General features: G+C 47.0%; 1 protein-coding gene and 1 long non-coding RNA gene across 2 annotated transcripts in view; one reads left to right on the forward strand and one right to left on the reverse strand.

Annotated features, from left to right (window-relative positions):
* The window catches only part of LOC140418371 (uncharacterized), a 294,193-nt gene that overhangs the window by 170,921 nt on the left and 103,389 nt on the right, over positions 1-19,883 (forward strand). The gene's annotated exons all lie outside the window — the stretch shown is intronic.
* LOC140418376 (uncharacterized) lies at positions 17,207-19,202 on the reverse strand. Its single transcript, XR_011944977.1, has 2 exons — positions 18,078-19,202; positions 17,207-17,378 (listed from the first exon to the last, which is right to left on the reverse strand). It is a non-coding gene; the product is annotated as an uncharacterized lncRNA (long non-coding RNA).

Consider the following 19,883-nt stretch of genomic DNA (forward strand, 5'->3'; position numbering starts at 1 on the left):
AACCCGAGGGTCAGCACACCTCAGGTGAGGGGCCTGGTTGAGAGAAGGCAGGGCCTTCATGAATAAACGCAGCCAGTACAGGAGTCGAATCCACTCTGTTGGCCTTGCTCTGCATCACGAACCAGTCATCCTGCCAACTGAGCTAACCGACCCCCTGATAAATATGTAATAATTGCCATGCTTTTGGTTGGGGGGGGGGGGGGGGGGGGGGTCCAAATGGAAACTAAATATCCTCACACTTCCAAACACCCTTTCACTCTGTGATCACCGTGCAATTTGAAGCCAGGTATTAGCAACAAGGCTCAAAGAGCATCAGCCCACTGGAGGCAAAATGATGAGACCTGCCAGTCCAGCAGAAAGAAACCCTCTGACCATCCCCACTGACTACCTGTCAGAATGAACAAAATGCAGTCCTGGATGTAGAGCAGAAACAATAACAGCAGAATCCAACTCCTGTAATCGACTGTGAAATTGTTGGTGTCACTGCAAGTCCGATGAAACATGCAATCCCGTCTCACATTGAGAGGTGGACGGCCTCTCCCCAGTGTGAACTCGCTGGTGTGTCCGCAGGATGGATAACCGAGTGAATCCCTTCCCACATTGAGAGCAGGTGAATGGCCTCTCCCCAGTGTGAACTCGCTGGTGTCGCTGTAGGGTGGACAATTGAATAAATCCCTTCCCACACTGAGAGCAGATGAATGGTCTCTCCCCAGTGTGAACTCGCTGGTGTGTCTGCAGGATGGACAACCGAGTGAAGCCCTTCCCACACTGAGAGCAGGTGAATGGCCTCTCCCCACTGTGAACTCGCTGGTGTGTCCGCAGGATGGATAACCGAGTGAAGCCCTTCCCACAGTGAGAGCAGGTGAATGGCCTCTCCCCACTGTGAACTCGCTGGTGTGTCCGCAGGGTGGAGGTGAATGGCCTCTCCCCAATGTGAACTTGCTGGTGCGTCTGCAGGGTGGATGAATCACTGAATGCCTTCCCACACTGAGAGCAGGTGAATGGCCTCTCCCCAGTGTGAACTCGCTGATGTCTCCGCAGGGTGGATGAATCACTGAATCCCTTCCCACACTGAGAGCAGGTGAACGGCCTCTCCCCAGTGTGAACTCGCTGATGTGTCCACAGGGTGTATGAATGACTGAATCCCTTCCCACACTGAGAGCAGGTGAACGGCCTCTCCCCAGTGTGAACTCGCTGATGTCTCCGCAGGGTGGATAACTGTGTGAATCCTTTCCCACACAGAAAGCAGGTGAACGGCTTCTCCCCAGTGTGACTGCGTCGATGAATCTCCAGGTGCGATGGGGCTCCGAATCCCTTCCCACAGTCCCCACATTTCCACGGTTTTTCCATGTTTTGGGTCCCCTCCTGCCTGTCCAGGTTCCACAATCAGTTCAGAATAATAGCGTCTCTTCCACTGTGAATGGTGTGATGTTTTTTCAGGCTGTGTAACTGGTTAAAGCTCTTTCCACAGTCAGTTCACTGGAACTCTCACACTCGGGTGTGTGTTGTGTGGGTCTCGGTGCTTTTCCAGTCACACTGATGGTTGAAATCTTTAGCTGACAGTTCAGGCAAGCATTTCTCCTAGTTTCAAAGGCCGATGATATTCAGGTTCCAAGGAATCGCGTGACTCTGTCAGATCGAGACGTAACTTTTGAGATTTCATCTGAAATTCTTCCTCATCTGTAAAAACAATTTACAAAATTCATCACTGTCAGTACAGGATAGAAACACAGAACAGACAATTCCTAGGTGGACGGGTAGGGATGGGGTGGAGGTATGGGCTTAGGTAGGGTGCTATTTCCAAGAGCCGGTGCAGACTTGATGGGCCGAATGGCCTCCTTCTGCACTGTAACTTCTATGATTCTATGATCTACAGGAGGGACATAGAGAACCTAGTGGAGTGATGGTACAACAGCAATCTCTCCCTCAATGTCAGCAAAACTAAAGAGCTGGTCATTGACCTCAGGAAGTAAAGTATCGTACACACACCCCTGTCAGCATCAATGCTGCTGAGGTGGAGATGGTTAGCAGCTTCAAATTCCTCGAGGTACACATCACCAAAAATCTGTCCTGGTCCACCCACGTCGGCCCTACCACCAGGAAAGCACAACACCTATACTTCCTCAGGAATCGAAGGAAATTCAGCATGTCCACATTAACTCTCACCAACTTTTACAGATGTACCATAGAAAGCATCCTATCTGGCTGCATCACAGCCTGGTATGGCAACTGCTCGGCCCAAGACCACAAGAAACATCAGAGTTGTGAACACAGCTCAGTCCATCACACAAACCTGCCTCCCATCCATCAACTCCATCTGCACCTCCCGCTGCCTGGGGAAAGCGGGCAGCATAATCAAAGATCCCGCCCACCTGGCTTACTCACTCTTCCAACTTCTTCCATCGGGCAGAAGATACAAAAGTCAGAGAACATGCACGAACAGACTCAAAAACAGCTTCTTCCCCGTTGTTTCTAGACTCCTAAACAAGCTTCTTATGGACTGACCTGATTAACACCATACCCTTGTAAGCTTCACCCGATGCCGGTGTCCATGTAGTTACATTGTGTACCCTGTGTTGCCCTATTATGTATTTTCTTTTAGTTTAGTTTATTTTCATGTACTTAATGATCTGTTGAGCTGCTCTCAGAAAAATACTTTTAACTGTACCTCGGTACACGTGACAATAAACAAACCCAATCCAATGTATGGAACTGTACGCCAAACAATTCTTTTCATTGTACCTCAGTACATGTGTCAATAAATTTAATATAATATAATCCCCACTCTCTGCTGTCTGTTGGTTAGCCAATCCTCTATCCAAGCTAATATATTACCTCTCAACCCACTGGGATCTTACCTTCATCAAATGTATTCTGGAAATCCAAATATACCTACAGGACCCCCATTATCCATTTGGCTTGTTACATCTTCCAAGAACTTCAACAATTGAGTCAAACACGATTTACCCATCGCAAAACCACACCGACTCTGATGGATTGCGGTTTGACTTTCCACAATGTCCAGTTACTACTTCCTCAATAATGGATTCCAACAGTTTCCCAACAACAGGCTTTAAACTAACTAGTTTCCTACTTTCTTCCTTTTTGACCTAATCCAGTGACATTGGAGATTTTCTCAGTGGAGCCTCAGTCACCATCACTGACACTAACTTTAAATTCCAGATTTTATTAATTTAATGGATTGGAGTCCATGTCCCCAGAACATTTTCCTGTCTCTCCGGATGATTGATGCAGTGACATTGTCACTGGGTCAGTGTCTCTCCCCCCCATGGTCTCTGTGAGGTTGTTTGTGGAGAGAAGCCGGAAGCGGCGGATAGTGAGAGTGGAGAATGGTAATTGTTTCAAATTCGGCTCTAAAGAAGTTGTCAACCCCGCCCCCCGATACTGACCTCTCACCTGACACCTCACAATGCCCGAGCAATGATTGACGGCAGCGCCGGACCAATAGCGGGCGGGTCCGGAGGACCGGTCCTGAGTGACTGGTCCTCCAAGCAACCAGCAATAACGATGAGGCGGGGCTCGGCTGTGAAGCATGCGCAGTGTGATTAATTGTGAAGCAGAGAAGGTTCTTTCCCTGATGCAAAATCCGTATAGGTGGAAATACAACCGTAAAGGTGGGAATAGCGGGACGGAGGGAGAGATGGATCAGGCGGGTCCTTAGATATGCTTCGTGACCATGTTATATAAACCGAAAATCCGGAAAAACTAACCTACCGGTAGCCGAGGACCTGAGCTGGGACTGCAGCTTTCTCACACACAGGACCATGCGGCCGCCATCTTTATTTGGCACTGGCAGTGGTGCGTCTGCGCACCCACCATCTTTATTGGGTGACTCGCAGAAATGCGCATGCGAAATCGTCATCCCGTTTTGGGCCACTAGCGGCAGTGCGCATTGCCACGTGCCATCTTTATTGGGGCAGGAGCAGCAGAGGGCAGGCTCCGTCGCCATCATTGTTGGGGGCAATTTATTTGAAGTGTTTCTTCATGATAGAATGTCCATCAAACTGTTTCACTCTGAGTTACTAATTCTTATTTATGAGCCAGAGCGATGATATATGTCTCGGGCAGTGACAATAATTGGTACAAATATTGTGCTTTAAACAGAATAACACTTTTAAAACTTTCAGACAAACGTTACAAAGTAACAATTGACACTGAGCCACATGAGGATATATGAGATTATAAGGAGAATCTTAACAGAGGAAAGTGAGTTAGAGAGTCAGAGTTTTAAGGAGTAGATAGCAGAGATTAAGGCCTTGGCAACTCAGATGGAGAGATTAAAATCAGGAATGTTGAAGAGGCTGGAATTAAATGAGTGCAGAGATCTCAAAGGGGTGCGTGTGGAGGAGATTACAGAGATCAGGATGATCATTACCATGGAGGAAAAGAATGAGAAATTTAAACTTTTTGTGCCTTTTAATAGGAAACATTTGTAGATCAGGGGATGGGTAAAGAAGACTTGGTGTGAGTAAGCATATGGGTAGTAGAGTTTGGGATGGGATGGAGGGGATTATTTAATGTTGGAGTCCGGCTGGGAGTGTATTGTAATAATTTGGTTGAGAGGTAACAGAAGAATGGATGATGGTTTCTGCAGCAGATGAACAGAGACTAAGGCGGAGTCGAGCTGTGTTCCTGAGGTGGAAATCGGCAAACTTGGTGATGATGTAGATCTGTGGTCAAGAGCTCATCTAGGGATTGTGAACAGTTTCCATCAGCCTCACCATTTGACAGGGATGGAATTGGTGACAAGGGAGTGGAGTTTGTAGAGGGGACAGTCTTCTCAATATTTAAATGGAGGAAAGTTCTGTTCATCCAGCACTGGATGTCAGACAAGATCGGACAGTGTGTGTCTTGGAAGGGAACTTGCAGGTGGTGATGTTCACACACATCTGCTGTCCTGTTTCATCCAGGAGGTGGAGGTTAAGGGTTTAGGAGATTCTGTCAAATTGTGGTGCAGTTGTCGGTCGAGGAAATGCCTCTCCATTGCCACCTGTTCCCGTCCCCCTCTGTTCTCGCTCTCTCTCCCTTTCCCTCATTATTTTTGGCTTTCTCTCTCTGCTTCTCACATAAAATTCTCCTGACTAGAGGGTTGTGGATGATTCATGAATGAATATTTTGAAGGCTGAGATGGTGAGATTTTTGGTCTCTCAGGAAGTCAAAGGACGCAGAGAGCTCACGGGAAAGTGGAATTGAAGACTGTGATCAGCCACAATCGTGTTCAATGGCAGAACAGGTTCGATGGGCCGAATGGTCTACTTCTGCTCCTATTTCTTGTGTTCTTGCAAAGGCCTGAGTCTTGTGTGGGCTCAGACCAGGTGGCAGGTTTCCTTCCCTGAAGGACATTAACAAACTAGTTCACTTTTCACAAAAGATTCAACAGTTTTCGTGGTCACTTTTTCCCAGTGTCGGCCCCACAAGTTACCAGATTCATTCAGCTCAGCTTCACAACCTGCCTTTGTGTTTCTGTAGGATCTCGCTCCGTATCCTTTTTTCTGTTTTAAATCAATTTCAGAGTTAGAAGGGGAGGATTTGCAGTCAGGAAACTCAGATCAAACATCACATCAGGATCAGAATTGATCGGAACCTGAATATTGGTGAATTTTGACCATGGAAGGAAAAAGCTCTGTACACAGTGAGGAGAAACCCTGGGAATGTGAGGAGGGATTCAGATCCACATTTCAACTGGAAATTCATCATCCCAGATACACTGAGGAGAGTCATTCACTTGCTCTGATTGTTGGAATAGATTCTCTCGATCACCCAGCCTGCTGCAACACCAGCGAGTGCACATCAGGGAGAAACCATTCAACTGCTCCGTGTGTGGGAAGGGATTCGCTCAGTCATCCAAACTGCTGAGACACCAGCGGGTTTACACTGGGAAGAGACCATTCACCTGCTCAGAGTGTGGGAAAGGCTTCGCTCGGTCATCCGACTTGAAGACGCACCAGCAAGTTCACATGGACGAGAGACCTTTTAAATGTCCAGACTGTGGGAAGTGCTTTAAATGTTCCCGGACCCTGATACTCCATCAATGTGCTCACACCAATGAGCGACCGTTCAGGTGCTCTCACTGTGGGACTAGGTTCAAGCAGTCATCTCAACTCAGTGAACACCAGTGCACTCACACTAGGGAGAGGCCGTTCACCTGCTCCGTGTCTGGCAGTGGGTTCAGTAGGACAACAAACATGCGGAAACACCAACGGGTTCACACTAGGGAGAGACCTTTCACTTGCTGGGTGTGGGAAGGGATTTATTCAGTTATCCACTCTGCTGAATCACCAGAGTGTTCACAATGAGAAGAGACCATTTAAATGCCAAGACTGCAGGAAGTGCTACAAAAGTTCCCGGGAACTGCTCCACCATCAGCGTGTTCACACTGATGCAAAATCTTTTCAATGCCGAGACTGTGAGAAGTGCTTTAAAAGTTCCGGGGAACTGATGCGTCTTCAACGTATTCACACTGATGAGAAAACGTTCAGGTGCTCTTACTGTGGACTGGGTTCAAGACATCTGACCTCCATGTACACCAGCGAACTCACACTGGGGAGAGGCAGTTCACCTGCTCCCAGTGTGGGAAGACATTCACTCAGTCATCGAGCCTGCTGACACATCAGTGAGTTCACACTAAGGAGAGGCCGTTCACCTGCCCCAAGTGTGGGAAGAGATTCACTCAGTCATCCAGCCTGCTGACACGTCAGCGAGTTCACAAGTAATTACAGTGAGTGGACAATCTGATCAGCTGCCTCTGCTGCTTCCCTCCCTTCCACTAGCTCCACCGGGCCAAACTATCACTAAAAATCCCCCTCGTCTGAGTGTGAGCGCGGATCTATCTCTGGTTTCTCTCCGATCTCCTGTCATGTCCTCTTTGATCTCATCTTGTTTATGAGACCTGACTTCTGCTCCCTTGACCCTATTCTCACTAAACCGCTGACCATCCAACTTCCTCACATTAACTGATATTGTTAACAGTTCTCTCTCTCTTCTGGTTTTGCCCCTCTCACTTTTAAATACACCATCCTCGCCCTTCCTGAGAAAACAACCCTTGACGCCCAACCTCCTTGCAAACAGCCACCCCATCTCCAACCTCCCTTTCCTCTCCAACATCGTGTCCTCCAAGGATCTATCCTTGGCCCCTCCTATTTCTCATCAACATGATGGCACTAGAATCCATAGAATCCCTACACTTTCCGTTGGTGAATTGGCCAACGCGCATGCGATTTGCCGGCCCGTTTGACTTGAACCGACTGAGCATGCGTGGATCTGACATGTACTCGCCATATTTAAAGGGTCACTGTCCCTTTGCTGTTGCAATTTAAAGTGTGTTGTGAGAGACCTCATTTGAACACCGATAAGGGAGAACCGGTTTTGTGGCTTCAAAAATAAATTTAAGTTAGAAAACTATCCACCCCGAATTTCTGCATTTTTTTCTTTGCAGGAATACTGATATAAATTATTAAACAAGGAGTGGATTCGCAGACAGGAAGCTCTGACTCCCAGACACCACATCAATCTAACCGAGTCACTTAATTAATCAGGATTCAGTAACATTGGCCATATGGAAGGGGAGAGCAGCATTCACAGCGCAGACAGTCTGTACATGTCTTCAGCGTGTGGACCTGGATTTAACCATTCGACCAATATGGGAAGGCACAAGTGTGACCGAAAAAGGGAAGGTCTGTCTGGACAAGGTGGGGGTGTCGAGAAGGGATTCAGTTGTTATCTCTCTGATCAGGATATTTATCGATACAGTCACACCATGACAAGGCCATTCACCTGCCCACATTACGACAAGGGATTCAGTCGATTTTCAAATATGTTGCGACACCAGCAGATTCACACTGGGAAGAAACCCTTCAATGCTCCCAATGCGGAAAGCGATTCACTCAGTCATCCCACTTGCTGACACATCAACGAGTCCACACTGGAGAGAGACCATTCACCTGCTCAGTGTGTGAAAAGAGATTCACAGAGTCATCGGCCCTGCTGAGACGCCAGCGAGTTCACACTGGGGAGAGGTCATACCCCTGCTCTGTGCATGGGAAAGAATTTGCTGAGTCATCAAGCCTGCTGAGACACCAGCAGGTTCACACTGGGGAGAGGCCATTCACCTGCTCTGTGTGTGGGAAGGGGTTCATTCAATCATCCAACCTTGTGAGACACCAGCGAGTTCACAAGTAACTGCAATGTTCAATGCTACAGTTATTGCTGCTGTTAATCAGATTCAGGAGTGAAGCTTGTTCACAATGAAACAGGGGAGTGTTTATGCTGTTGCTGATAGCCACAGTAACCGGGTTGCAGTTGGAAGACTTTGCATTTATAATAATAATAATCTTTATTGTCACACGTAGGCTTACATTAACACTGCAATGAAGTGGCTATGAAAATCCCCTAGTTGCCACATTCCTGTTTGGGTACACGGAGGGAGAATTCAGAATGTCCAAATTACCTAACAGCATGGGCGCGATTCTCCACTCCCACGCCGGTTGGGAGAATCGCCTGGGACGCCGAAATTTCCGGGGACGCCGGTCCGACGCCCTCCCACGATTCTCCCAAGCGGCGGGAACAGGCCGGTCGAGTTTCGCGGGCCACAGGCTGGAGAATCGCCGGAGATACCCAAAATGGCGATTCTCCGGCACCCCCGCGATTCTGAGGCCCGGATGGGCCGAGCGGCCAGGCCAAAACGGCGGGTTCACCCCGGCGCCATCCACACCTGGTCGCGACAGTCGTGGGCGGTGCGTGAACGCTGGGGGGGCGGCCTGTGGGGGGGCAAGGGGGGATCCTGCACCGGGGGGTACCTTGAATCTGGGGTGGCCCGCGATCGGTGCCCACCGATCGTCGGGCTGTCCTCTCTGAAGGAGGACCTCCTTCCTTCCGCGGCCCCGCAAGATCCGTCCCCTATCTTCTTCCGGGACGGATTTGGACAGGACAGCAACCACGCATGCGCGGGTTGGCGCCGGCCAACCTGCGCGTGCGCAGATGACGTCCGTTACGCGGCGCCGGCCGCGTCATCTATTCGGCGCCGCTTTTACGCGGGCGACAAGGCCTGGCGCGGGTAGATGACGCGGCCCCGATACTGGCCCATTGTCAGGGCCTGAATCGGTCGGGACCGGGGCCATTCCGCGCCGTCGTGAACCTCGACGGCATTCACGAAGGCGCGGCCACTTCGTCGTGGTGGTGGAGAATCGCGCCCCATGTCTTTCTGGATTTGTGGGAGAAAACCGGAAATCCCAGAGGAAAACAACGCTGACGCAGAGATAACTCTGCACTGACAGTGCCCTGAGCTGGGAATCGAACCTGGGACTCTGGTGCTGTGAAGCAACAGTGCTAACCACTGTGCTACCGTGCCACACGTGGTATTATAGTCCCTTTGTAGTATATAGTGCCTTTCACAACTTTGGATGTCTCTGTGTACAGTAAGCCTCCAAAAACAGCAATGTGACAATGACCAGAGATTTTTTAGTGAGATTGGTTCATAGAATTTACAGTGCAGAAGGAGGCTATTCGGCCCATCGAGTCTGCACCGGCTCTTGGAAAGAGCACCCTACCAAGGTCAACACCTCCACCTTATCCCCATAACACAGTAACCCCACCCAACACTAAGGGCAATTTTGGACACTAAGGGCAATTTATCATGGCCAATCCACCTAACCTGCACATCTTTGGACTATGGGAGGAAACCGGAGCACCCAGAGGAAACCCACGTACACACGGGGAGGATGTGCAGACTCCGCACAGACAGTGACCCAAGCCGGTATCGAACCTGGGACCCTGGAGCTGTGAAGCAATTGTGCTATCCACAATGCTACCGTGCTACCCGGTTGAGAGTAAACTATTAGTCAGACAGCAGTGAGAACTCCCCTGTCCTTCTAACAGTGCTCGGAGATTTTCTTTAAGAATATTGCTACAGAATAGATAAGGGGAACCAATGGATATGGTGCATTTGGATCTTCAGAAGACTTTTGATAAACTCCCACAGAGGAGGTTAGTAAACATAAGAGTGAGGGGGGTATAATGGCACAGGCTCCAGCTATGCACAATCTATATCAATGATTTGGATGTGGGGACCAAATGCAATATTTCCATTTTTGCTGATGACTCAAAACTAGGTGAAAATGTGCGTTGTGAGGAGAGTGCAAGGAGGATTCAAGATGATTTAGACAGGCTAATGAATGGGCAAGAACATGGCAAATGGGTGATAGTATAGAAAGCATTTGAAGTTATCCTCTTTGGTTGGAGGAACGGTGATGGAGAGTATTTCTTAAATGGTGAGAGATTGGGAAGTGCCGATATCCAGAGGGATCTGGTTGTCCTTGTTCATGAGTCACCAAAAGCAGGTGTAGCAAGTGATCAGGAAGGCAAATGGTATGTTGGACGTCATTGCAAGAGGATCTGAGTATGTGTTGGAATTTATTATCAGGTTAGCAAGACATTACTAAAACCAAAATGGTTCAGTACATAAAAGCCTGAGGCTTCTGACCTGGTCTAGCTTTGAGCAGAGGAACCAGCTTAGAACAATGTGCTGATTACACTCACAGGTCTTTCTAATGTGTCCTCCTTTGAGTATCCAATAACCTCATGGTCTCAGTATGCAGTGACTTATGTAATACAAAGAACAAAGAAAAGTACAGCACAGGAACAGGCCCTTCGGCGCTCCAAGCCTGCGCCGACCGTGCTGCCCTTCTAAACTAAAATCTTCTGCACTTTCGGGGTCCGTATCCCTCTATTCCCATCATATTCATGTATTTGTCAAGATGCCCCTTAAACGTCACCATTGTCCCTGCTTCCACCACCTCCCGCCGCGAGTTCCAGGCACCCACTACCCTCTGTGTAAAAAAAGTTGCCTTGTACATCTCCTCTAAACCTTGCCCCTCGTACCTTAAACCTATGCCCCCTAGCAATTGACCCCTCTGCCCTGGGAAAAAGTCTCTGACTATCCACTTTGTCTATGCCCCTCATAATTTTGGAGACCTCTATCAGGTCCCCCCCTCAACCTCCAACGTTCCAGTGAGAACAAAACGTTAACGAATAAACATTGAATCAACAGCCCATTGTTTCCAACTTTCTGAGCATGTTTAATGGAGTCTGGATACAGAGAATTCCTTCAAACCACAATGTTTATTGAACCTGTTAGGGGGGAAACAATCTGTTACAATTTGAAATGAAGTCCAGGATTTCGGAAAAGCAGTGGATCCATTGTCAGCAAAGTTCTCACCCATGAAGCAGATAAGTTACTGAGCGAATCTCTTCCCACCCACAACCACTTCACCTAGAAGGGCAAGGGCAGCAGATACATGGGAACATCACCTCCTGGAAGTTCCCCTCCAAGCCACGCCAAGCTGACTTGGAAACATATCGCCATTCCTTCGCTGTTGCTGCATCAATATCCTTCCTAACAGCGCTGTGGCTAGACCTACACCACATGGACTGAAGAGGTTCAAGAAGGTGGCCCACCAGGAGCTTTTCACAGTAACTTCATTTGAAGCCTACTTGTGACAATAAACGATTTTCATTTCATTTTCATTCATTTCATTTCACCTCTGCCTTCTGAGTAAATTTAATGCACCTCTTCTGAAGTGGAAGTCACTTGTCAGGAACAATGCAAGTTTCCCTCTACGTTTTCTAAGGTACAGAACAAAGTTCTCTCTAAATCATCCCATCACAAACTCACAGGACAAGTACAGCCCAGGCTAGGTACAAAGGAAAACTCCCACTACATGACACATCAAACAGTGCCAGAGAGTAGGTAATGCACAGCTTTGATAAGGGTAAAAATCCCTCTGCCCTGCCCCATCAAACACTCCCAGCACTAATAAGCTGGATTCTGTGAGGGCATTTACCAGGGAATGGAATGATGTCATAAAGCATCACCATTCAATGGAGCTGGTTCTCTCCTTGTCCTTTTAAAGGTGGAGAACTGGAACATCCCGTCTCCAAACACATCCCATCCTGTTCACACTGAGAATCCCAGGGTGGGGAACTGGGACATCCTGTCTCCAAACACATCCCACCCTGTTCACACTGAGAATCCCAGGGTGGGGAACTGGGACATCCTGTCTCCAAACACATCCCATCCTGTTCACACTGAGAATCCCAGGGTGGGGAACTGGAACATCCTGTCTCCAAACACATCCCACCCTGTTCACACTGAATCCCAGTGTAGGGAACTGGGAACATCCTTTCTCCAAACACATCCAGTCTCCAAACACATCCCGCCCTGTTCACACTGGGAACCCCGGGGTGGGGAAGTGGGACGTCCTGTCTCCAAACACATCCCACACTGAGAATCCCGGGGTGGAGAACTGGGACACCCTGTCTCCAAATACAACCCGTCCTGTTCACACTGAGAATGCCAGGATGGATAATTCTCACACGCGTCCATTCCTCTCAATCTACGTGTGTGTGACAACAGACATTAGAGGTTCACTGGTTAGTTAAACACGCAAGAGTTCCTGGTAGCAATTGATCCAATAATTCTACACATTTCACATGCCCCAGTGACATTATTAATAAAGGGCCAAGTTAAGGGAGTGTCCCTAATGTGATAGAACAGATAGATTATAGAATTATAAAGTAAAGACATAATTATTCTGCAACCTCACAATTGGCTGGGTGTTTTGCAGAATGAAAAACCCCACATGTTTGGAAGGTGGAGAGAGGCCAATGTCCAGCAGATTCCTTCCTACTGCACATCTGCACCTTACTGTCATAGACATAGAAATGATAGACACAGAATTCTTACAGTGCAAAAGGAGGCCATTCGGTCAATTCAGTCTGCACCGTCCCTCTGAAATAGCACCCTACCTTGGTCCATTCTCCCAATCTACTTTGGACACCAAGGGGCAATTTTAGGTAGGACCAATTCATCTAACTTGCACATCTTTGGACTGTTGGGGGAAACTGGAGCACCCGGAGAAAACCCACCCAGACATGGGGAGGATGTAAAAACTGCACACAGACAGTCACCAAAGCCAGAATCAAACCTGGGTTCCTGTGAGGCCGAAGTGTTAACCACTGTTCCATCATGCTGCCCGTGTCCTTCTGCTTGGAGCAATGTGGATAGAATGATTCACCATTCATATATCACAGAATGGAGGGGAAGGGCATATATTATAATCCTACAAAATAGAATAATATACCCACTCCCCAGAGGTGTTCGGAAAATGAATGCATAAATTGAAAAACAACTCTTTATTTTAAATTTAATACCTTCGTTTATGAATTGTATTGTGTTTGTTTAACTATATTTCCAAAATAACTTACACACCCTCGTATTATTTTTTCTTCTGAGACCATGAACTCTGACAATGATCGGTAAGTGGACCGGGTCCATAAGACATAGGAGCAGAAGTAAGGCCATTCGGCCCATCGAGTCCACTCCACCATTCAATCATGGCTGATTTCAACTCCATTTACCCGCTCTCTCTCCATAGCCCTTAATTCCTCGAGAAATCAAGAATTTATCAACTTCTGTCTTAAAGACACTCAACGTCCCGGCCTCCACCGCCCTCTGTGGCAATGAATTCCACAGACCCACCACTCTGGCTGAAGAAATTTCTCCTCATCTCTGTTCTAAAGTGACTCCCTTTTATTCTAAGGCTGTGCCCCCGGGTCCTAGTCTCCCCTGCTAATGGAAACAACTTCCCTATGTCCACCCTATCTAAGCCATTCATTATCTTGTAAGTTTCTATTACATCTCCCCTGAACCTCCTAAACTCCAATGAATATAATCCCAGGATCCTCAGACGTTCATCGTATGTTAGGCCTACCATTCCTGGGATCATCCGTGTGAATCTCCGCTGGTCCCGCTCCAGTGCCAGTATGTCCTTCCTGAGGTGTGAGGCCCAAAATTGCTCACAGTATTCTAAATGGGCCCTAACTAATGCTTTATAAAGCTTCAGAAGTAGATCCCTGCTTTTATATTCCAAGCCTCTTGAGATAAATGACAACATTGCATTTGCTTTCTTAATTACGGACTCAACCTGCAAGTTTACCTTTAGAGAAAATCCTTAAAGGATTCACAGAATGGAGGGGAAGGGCATATATCCCTTAAAGGGTCCTTAAAGGACATTTGTTTCCTTCTTTCCGTGTTTGTTGAAGAAACAGAGATTCATATCCTCTCGTTTTGTACCTATTGTGGACGATGTTTCACTTTACAGCTCTGGGTAAATAATGTAAAATTTTGATGCCTAATTTCGAATTCCTACACTGCAGAATGTGTCCATTGAGTCGGCACCGGTCCTCTGAAAGAGCACCCTATCTAGGCCCACCTCCCCATCCCCGCTTAACCTGTACATCCTTGGATTGTGAGAGGAAACGAAAGCACCCAGAGGAAACCCATGCAGACCCGGGGAGAAAGTGCAAACTCCACAAGTCACCAAAGTCCTGGAATCAAACCCAGGTCGCAGGCACTGCGCGGCAGCAGTGCTACCATGCTCACCACTGTCCACCATACTACCTGGGTTCGCAATATTGCTGATTTCCGCTGCAATCGCCAAATCATAGCGAAATAATTAACAATTCCCTGCTTGGTTGGTAGCTACCATGGCGGGGACATTACCCGACACCCCCCGCGGTGGTGAATGTCCTCTGTCCAGAGCACAGGAGAGCAGTGCCCAGGCGCAGGGCCGCCCTGTATTGGAGCATGCGCAGTGATAGCGATGGGAAGCCTATTGTTTATCGGGTCTCCAAACCGGTGAGGATGGGGAAACGCGGAGGGGGCGATGGAGCCGGCGGGTGGACGGGGAGGGTTTCTAAACACCTGGTGAAGGCATCAGGCCCCGAATCCGAAGCTGCGGGTCCCACATTTGCAGCTCCGGCTCTTTTCCCCGGAGACAGACCCAGGCTTACGGCCGCCATCTTGTTTCAGGGGAGAGAGTGCGCATGCGCACATGTTTTGTCGAATTCAAACATGGTGGGCGGGGCTTCAGCGCCTCTGTTTCCAACCAGGTCCTAGTGTCCGGGAATGCATTAGACGACAGGTGCTGCTTGCAGCCCAGAGAATTCCATGGGCCATGTATACATTCAGTGTGGGAGGTTGCAGTCCCGATAGTTAGTTACCTGCAAAAGCTACTTCTCAAGTTTTTGTTACACTTCAGCCCCGTGCTCCTAATCTTTGGCTGCCCCGTGTGGAGAGACTGGGTAAGTCAGAGGATCTTCTCCTGGACTTGCTCTTGGGCCTGGTTAAAACAGCAATTTATAGAATTTGGATGATCAGGTCCCATTTGGTGGTGGGGATTACACTGGTTAAATATAAGAAATAGGAGCAGGAGGCAGCCACTACGGCACTACCACTATACCAGTACCACATAGTGGAATTGTCACTGGACTACTAAACCAGAAATCCAGGGTAATGCTTCGGGTAAAACCCAGGTTCGAATCCTGCTACTGCAGATGTTGAAATTTGAATTCAATAAGCATCTGGAATTAACAGTCTAATGATGACCATGAAACCATTGTCAACTGTCATTAAAAACTCAACTGATGGGGGGGGGGGGCTGATTTATTTTCCTTTATGTAAGGGGCGCATGCCCCATTTTGGTTTGAGTTGGGGGTTTACCGTTTAGAGGGTTAAAACATTTTGTTTTGTTGGCATGTTGCCCTGTTTTCTTTGTATTATTTTCCTTTTTGCAGTGTTCTGTAAAATTATTGAAAAACCTTGAACAAATACATTTTAAAAAACTGAACTAATTCACTAATGTCCTTGAGAGAAGGAAATCTGCCGTCCTTACTCAGTCTGGCCGACATGTGACTCCAGACCCACAGCAATATAGTAGACTCTTAACTGTCTCGTCCAGGGCAATTAGGGATGGGCAATAAATATGAACGAATAAAAAAAAAATCAGTCCATTGAGCCTGCTCCACCTTTGGATAATGTCACTTTACTGCCGCCCCATAAGAGACTTTTGCCCTCTCTTCCAATTGCCTGCCTGTGTCTGGGTAGCTCTGGGGAGGGAGCATGCGGTGTCCACCAGAACAGTTGACACCTTCCACAATCGGTGGATTCCTCAGAGTACAGAGTGTCTCATAGACATTGGTAATAACATTCTGGTTTAGTCAGGAAGATTCGCTTGCTCTTGTTGGGACTTTGTTTCTGATTTTGGTTTATTTTACTATGATTGAGCAATACGTTTGGGAAAACAAGAAAAGAATGAATGTTGCATAGAAACTAGAATTGTTTGTTGTAAATTTCTCTCCTGCACTGACAGCAATGACTTTTGTAAACTCTGATTATAGGATATTAGGAGATGATTTGTGGATGGGGAACTCAAACCAAGCATCACATTAAGATCTGATCATCACTTGATTTCACTCGGAGCTGAATATCATCAAGCTTTGAATGTCAAAAGAGAAATATTTATCTGTTTTGTCTGCAGGAAATGATTTCAAACATCAGTGTGACTGGAAAAGCACTGAGACATATACACACCCAAGTGAGAGTGTTCCGGTAGACCGTTAAGCAGTTACACAGCCTGAACAAACATCACACCATTCACAGCGGGGAGAAACTGTACATATATTCTGTGTGTGGGACGAGGCTTCAACTGATCATCCAACCTGGAGAGACATAAATTCATTCGCACTACAAAGAAACCGTGGAAATGTGGGGACTGTGGGAAGGGATCCCTTTGCCTCAATTCCTCCCTCCTGCCTGTTCACCAGAACCCTTGATTCTCTGAGAGACCAAAATTCAGTCTATTTCAGTCTTAAATATGTTCGACAATGGAAACAGAACATTTAAATTTATATGACTAAAGGAGGCCTGTTGGCCCATCATATCTGTATGAGACCACCCCCACTTTCTAGCTCTTGATCTGTAACCTTGTAGGTTACAACATGTCAAATTCCTCGCTTTAATGATTTATTTTACGGTCACTCTCTACTGCGTTACCGCTAAATAATCACAAGAAAGTGAATTGTGAATCACAATGGTGGGTTTTTTACCCAGCATTCCCCACAGTGGTGAATGTCCCCTATCTACACCACAGGAGACCAGTGTACAGGTGCCGTGTTGCCCAGTATTTGGAGCATGCGCTGTGTCAGTCTTGACCATGGATAGGTGTTTATTTGTCACATCTACAGCTGGTCGAAGGAGTGATGGAGCTGGCGGCTGGATGGGGAGGATTTGAAAACACAGAGAGAGAGAGATAGAGAGAAAAAAAAAGCCCGGGAGGCTTGGAGAAACCACCTTAATAATTGCTCATTTAATCTCCACACAGTCACTTCTGGAACAAGGTTAACGTTGGTTATTCCATCTGGTCCATCAGGGTGATCCAGATTCATAGAGAATTAGTTTGGTTCAATAGATCATTGGTTTGCTTCAAAATCATAAGTGTGGCAGGTTCAGAATTGTGATGATGCTACAAATATAATAAGTAATTAGGATTCATCACATAGTTGTAGACAGCCATTAAATAAAAGTATAAAATAATGAAAGTATTGCACATTATGATCATTTCATCAGACAAATAATTACAATAGGTTACAAAAAGCAGGAGTCCTTAACCAACAGAATAGAAATGAAAGATTCTCTGCAATCTGCGTTTTGTATTAAATCCACAGATCATATGTTGTCAGCATGAGTTCATTAAATTCTCAATCATTTACATACTGTCTGTGAGCTTTATAAAGTAGGTCATTGCACTGCCTTGTAGTCTATTTGTTCTATATCTTATTTGTGGAATAGAGTCCTTTCTCCTGAATTCCAATCCACATTTATATTTATGTGGTTGTGACAAGAGATCATAGATTTAAGTGTTTTCCAGTGAAGTCTAATAGAAAGTTTTCCAACTTGCTGGGAACACATATTCAGATGATTGATTGTGAAACGTTTCAACAGGATTCATGAATGAAGTGAATTATCAAACATGATTCTATCTCTATTTGTACAAATTTGTTAAAGGGATGCAGGAAAATATATCCAACACTTTATCTGTATTTCAGCCCAGTGGGGAGGGAGAGTGTGTGGGATGGGGATCTGCAGCTGTAGTGGAATAAGAGGGAAAAAATGGTCCCGAGAAACGAGAATTATCTGTTCTGCATTTCTGTCCTCTACTTACAGTGATGACTTTGGTAATCTCCTTTTACAGAGCATGAGAAGGTGAGGATTTGCAGATGAGGAAAGCAAACATCATGTCAAGATCTGGCAGAGTCATTCGATTCATCAGGACTTGAATATCATTGGCCTTTGAATGTCGAAGGAGAAATGTTTGTCTGTTCTGCCTGTGGGAAAAGATTTCAAACATCAGTGTGACTGGAAAAACACCGAGACACACACACAGCCGAGTGAGAGTGTTCCAGTGAACTGACTGTGGAAACATCAGTGTGACTGGAAAAGCCCCGAGACCCACACAACACACATCCGAGTGAGAGAGTACCAGTGAACTGACTGTGGAAAGAGCTTTAACCAAATACACAGCCTGAAGAAACATCACACCATTTACAGTGAGGAGAAACCGTTCACATGTTCTGTGTCCGATCAAGATTGCAACTGATCATCCAACCTGGAGAGACACAAGGACACTGGCACCATGGAGAAACCTTGGAAATGTGGGGACTGTGGGAAGGGATTCAGTTACCCATCCCAGCTGGAGAGCCATCGGCGCAGTCACACTGGGGAGAGACCGTTCAGGTGCTCCATGTGTGGGAAGGAATTCGCAAAGTCATCCAGCCTGGGGTCACACCAGAGAGTTCACAGTGACGAGAGACCTTTTAAATGCTTTTACTGTGGGGATTGCTTTAAAACCTCTCCAGATCTAATTAAACACCAGCTTGTTCACACTGACAAGAGACCATTCAGTTGCTCTCATTGTGAGAAGAAATTTAGACAATCATCTCACCTTATTCAACACCAGCGAATTCATACTGGGGAAAGGATATTCACCTGCTCCGTGTGTGGGAAACAATTCACTCAATCATCCAATCTCCAGACACACCAACGCACTCACAGTGGGGAGAAACCATTCACCTGCCCCGAGTGTGGGAAGGGATTCAATCGATCATCCAACCTGCTGAGACACCAGCGGGTTCATGTGTGACTCCAGGGATTGGATGTTATTGTTAATCACGTCCTTTGTTTATTTCTGCTCAAGTTAATAACCCCTATAACTAGGCTGGAGTTTGATGTTCTCCACAGGACAGGTGATGTGCTAGGATTGCAGTATGTGGGCGTTTTTGGAGAACGTTACAATCCTGGGCAATCATATCTGAGGAGTGTCTGCAACTTGCAGAACCTGGGCTCAGGGGTATTGAGCTGGAGTCTGAGCTGCTGACATTGTGGGGCATCAAGGAGAGGGAAAGTCACCTGGACACTTCCCCAAGGCTCAGTAGAAATTTGCAGAGGGTGGGGGACTCAATTTTCTGCATCAATTGACAGTTTGAAATGTGTGGGGGTAAGTGAGGAACGATCAGTGAGCTGCAGCTGTCTGACAGCGCGGTGTATTACTGCAGGCTGAGAGACTCAGTGACAGGAACCAGAGGGAACCTCATACAAAAACACTGTTGCAGTGGGACATGAGCTCTGAAGAGAGAAGTCAGATTTCATGCACTGCCCTTATATTTTTCTGCTCTATTTGATATACCACTGATAGAGGATAACAAGAACAAATCTTACCCTTTTTATGTCCCCACTGGAAGGTTAATCAGAACCCACCCTGTCACCAAGCTGAATCTAATTCATGACAGTGAATGAAATATGGGCAGCACGGTTGCACAGTGGTTAGCACTGTTGCTTCACAGCACCAGGGCCCCGGGTTCGATTCCAGGCTTGGTCACTGTCTGTGCGGAATCTGCACGTTCTCCCCGTGGGTTTCCTCCGGGTGCTCCGGTTTCCTCCCACAAGTTCCGAAAGACATGCTTACTAGGTG

The sequence above is a fragment of the Scyliorhinus torazame genome, chromosome 5 (assembly GCF_047496885.1).
Source record: "Scyliorhinus torazame isolate Kashiwa2021f chromosome 5, sScyTor2.1, whole genome shotgun sequence".
In the NCBI taxonomy this organism is placed as follows: domain Eukaryota; kingdom Metazoa; phylum Chordata; class Chondrichthyes; order Carcharhiniformes; family Scyliorhinidae; genus Scyliorhinus; species Scyliorhinus torazame.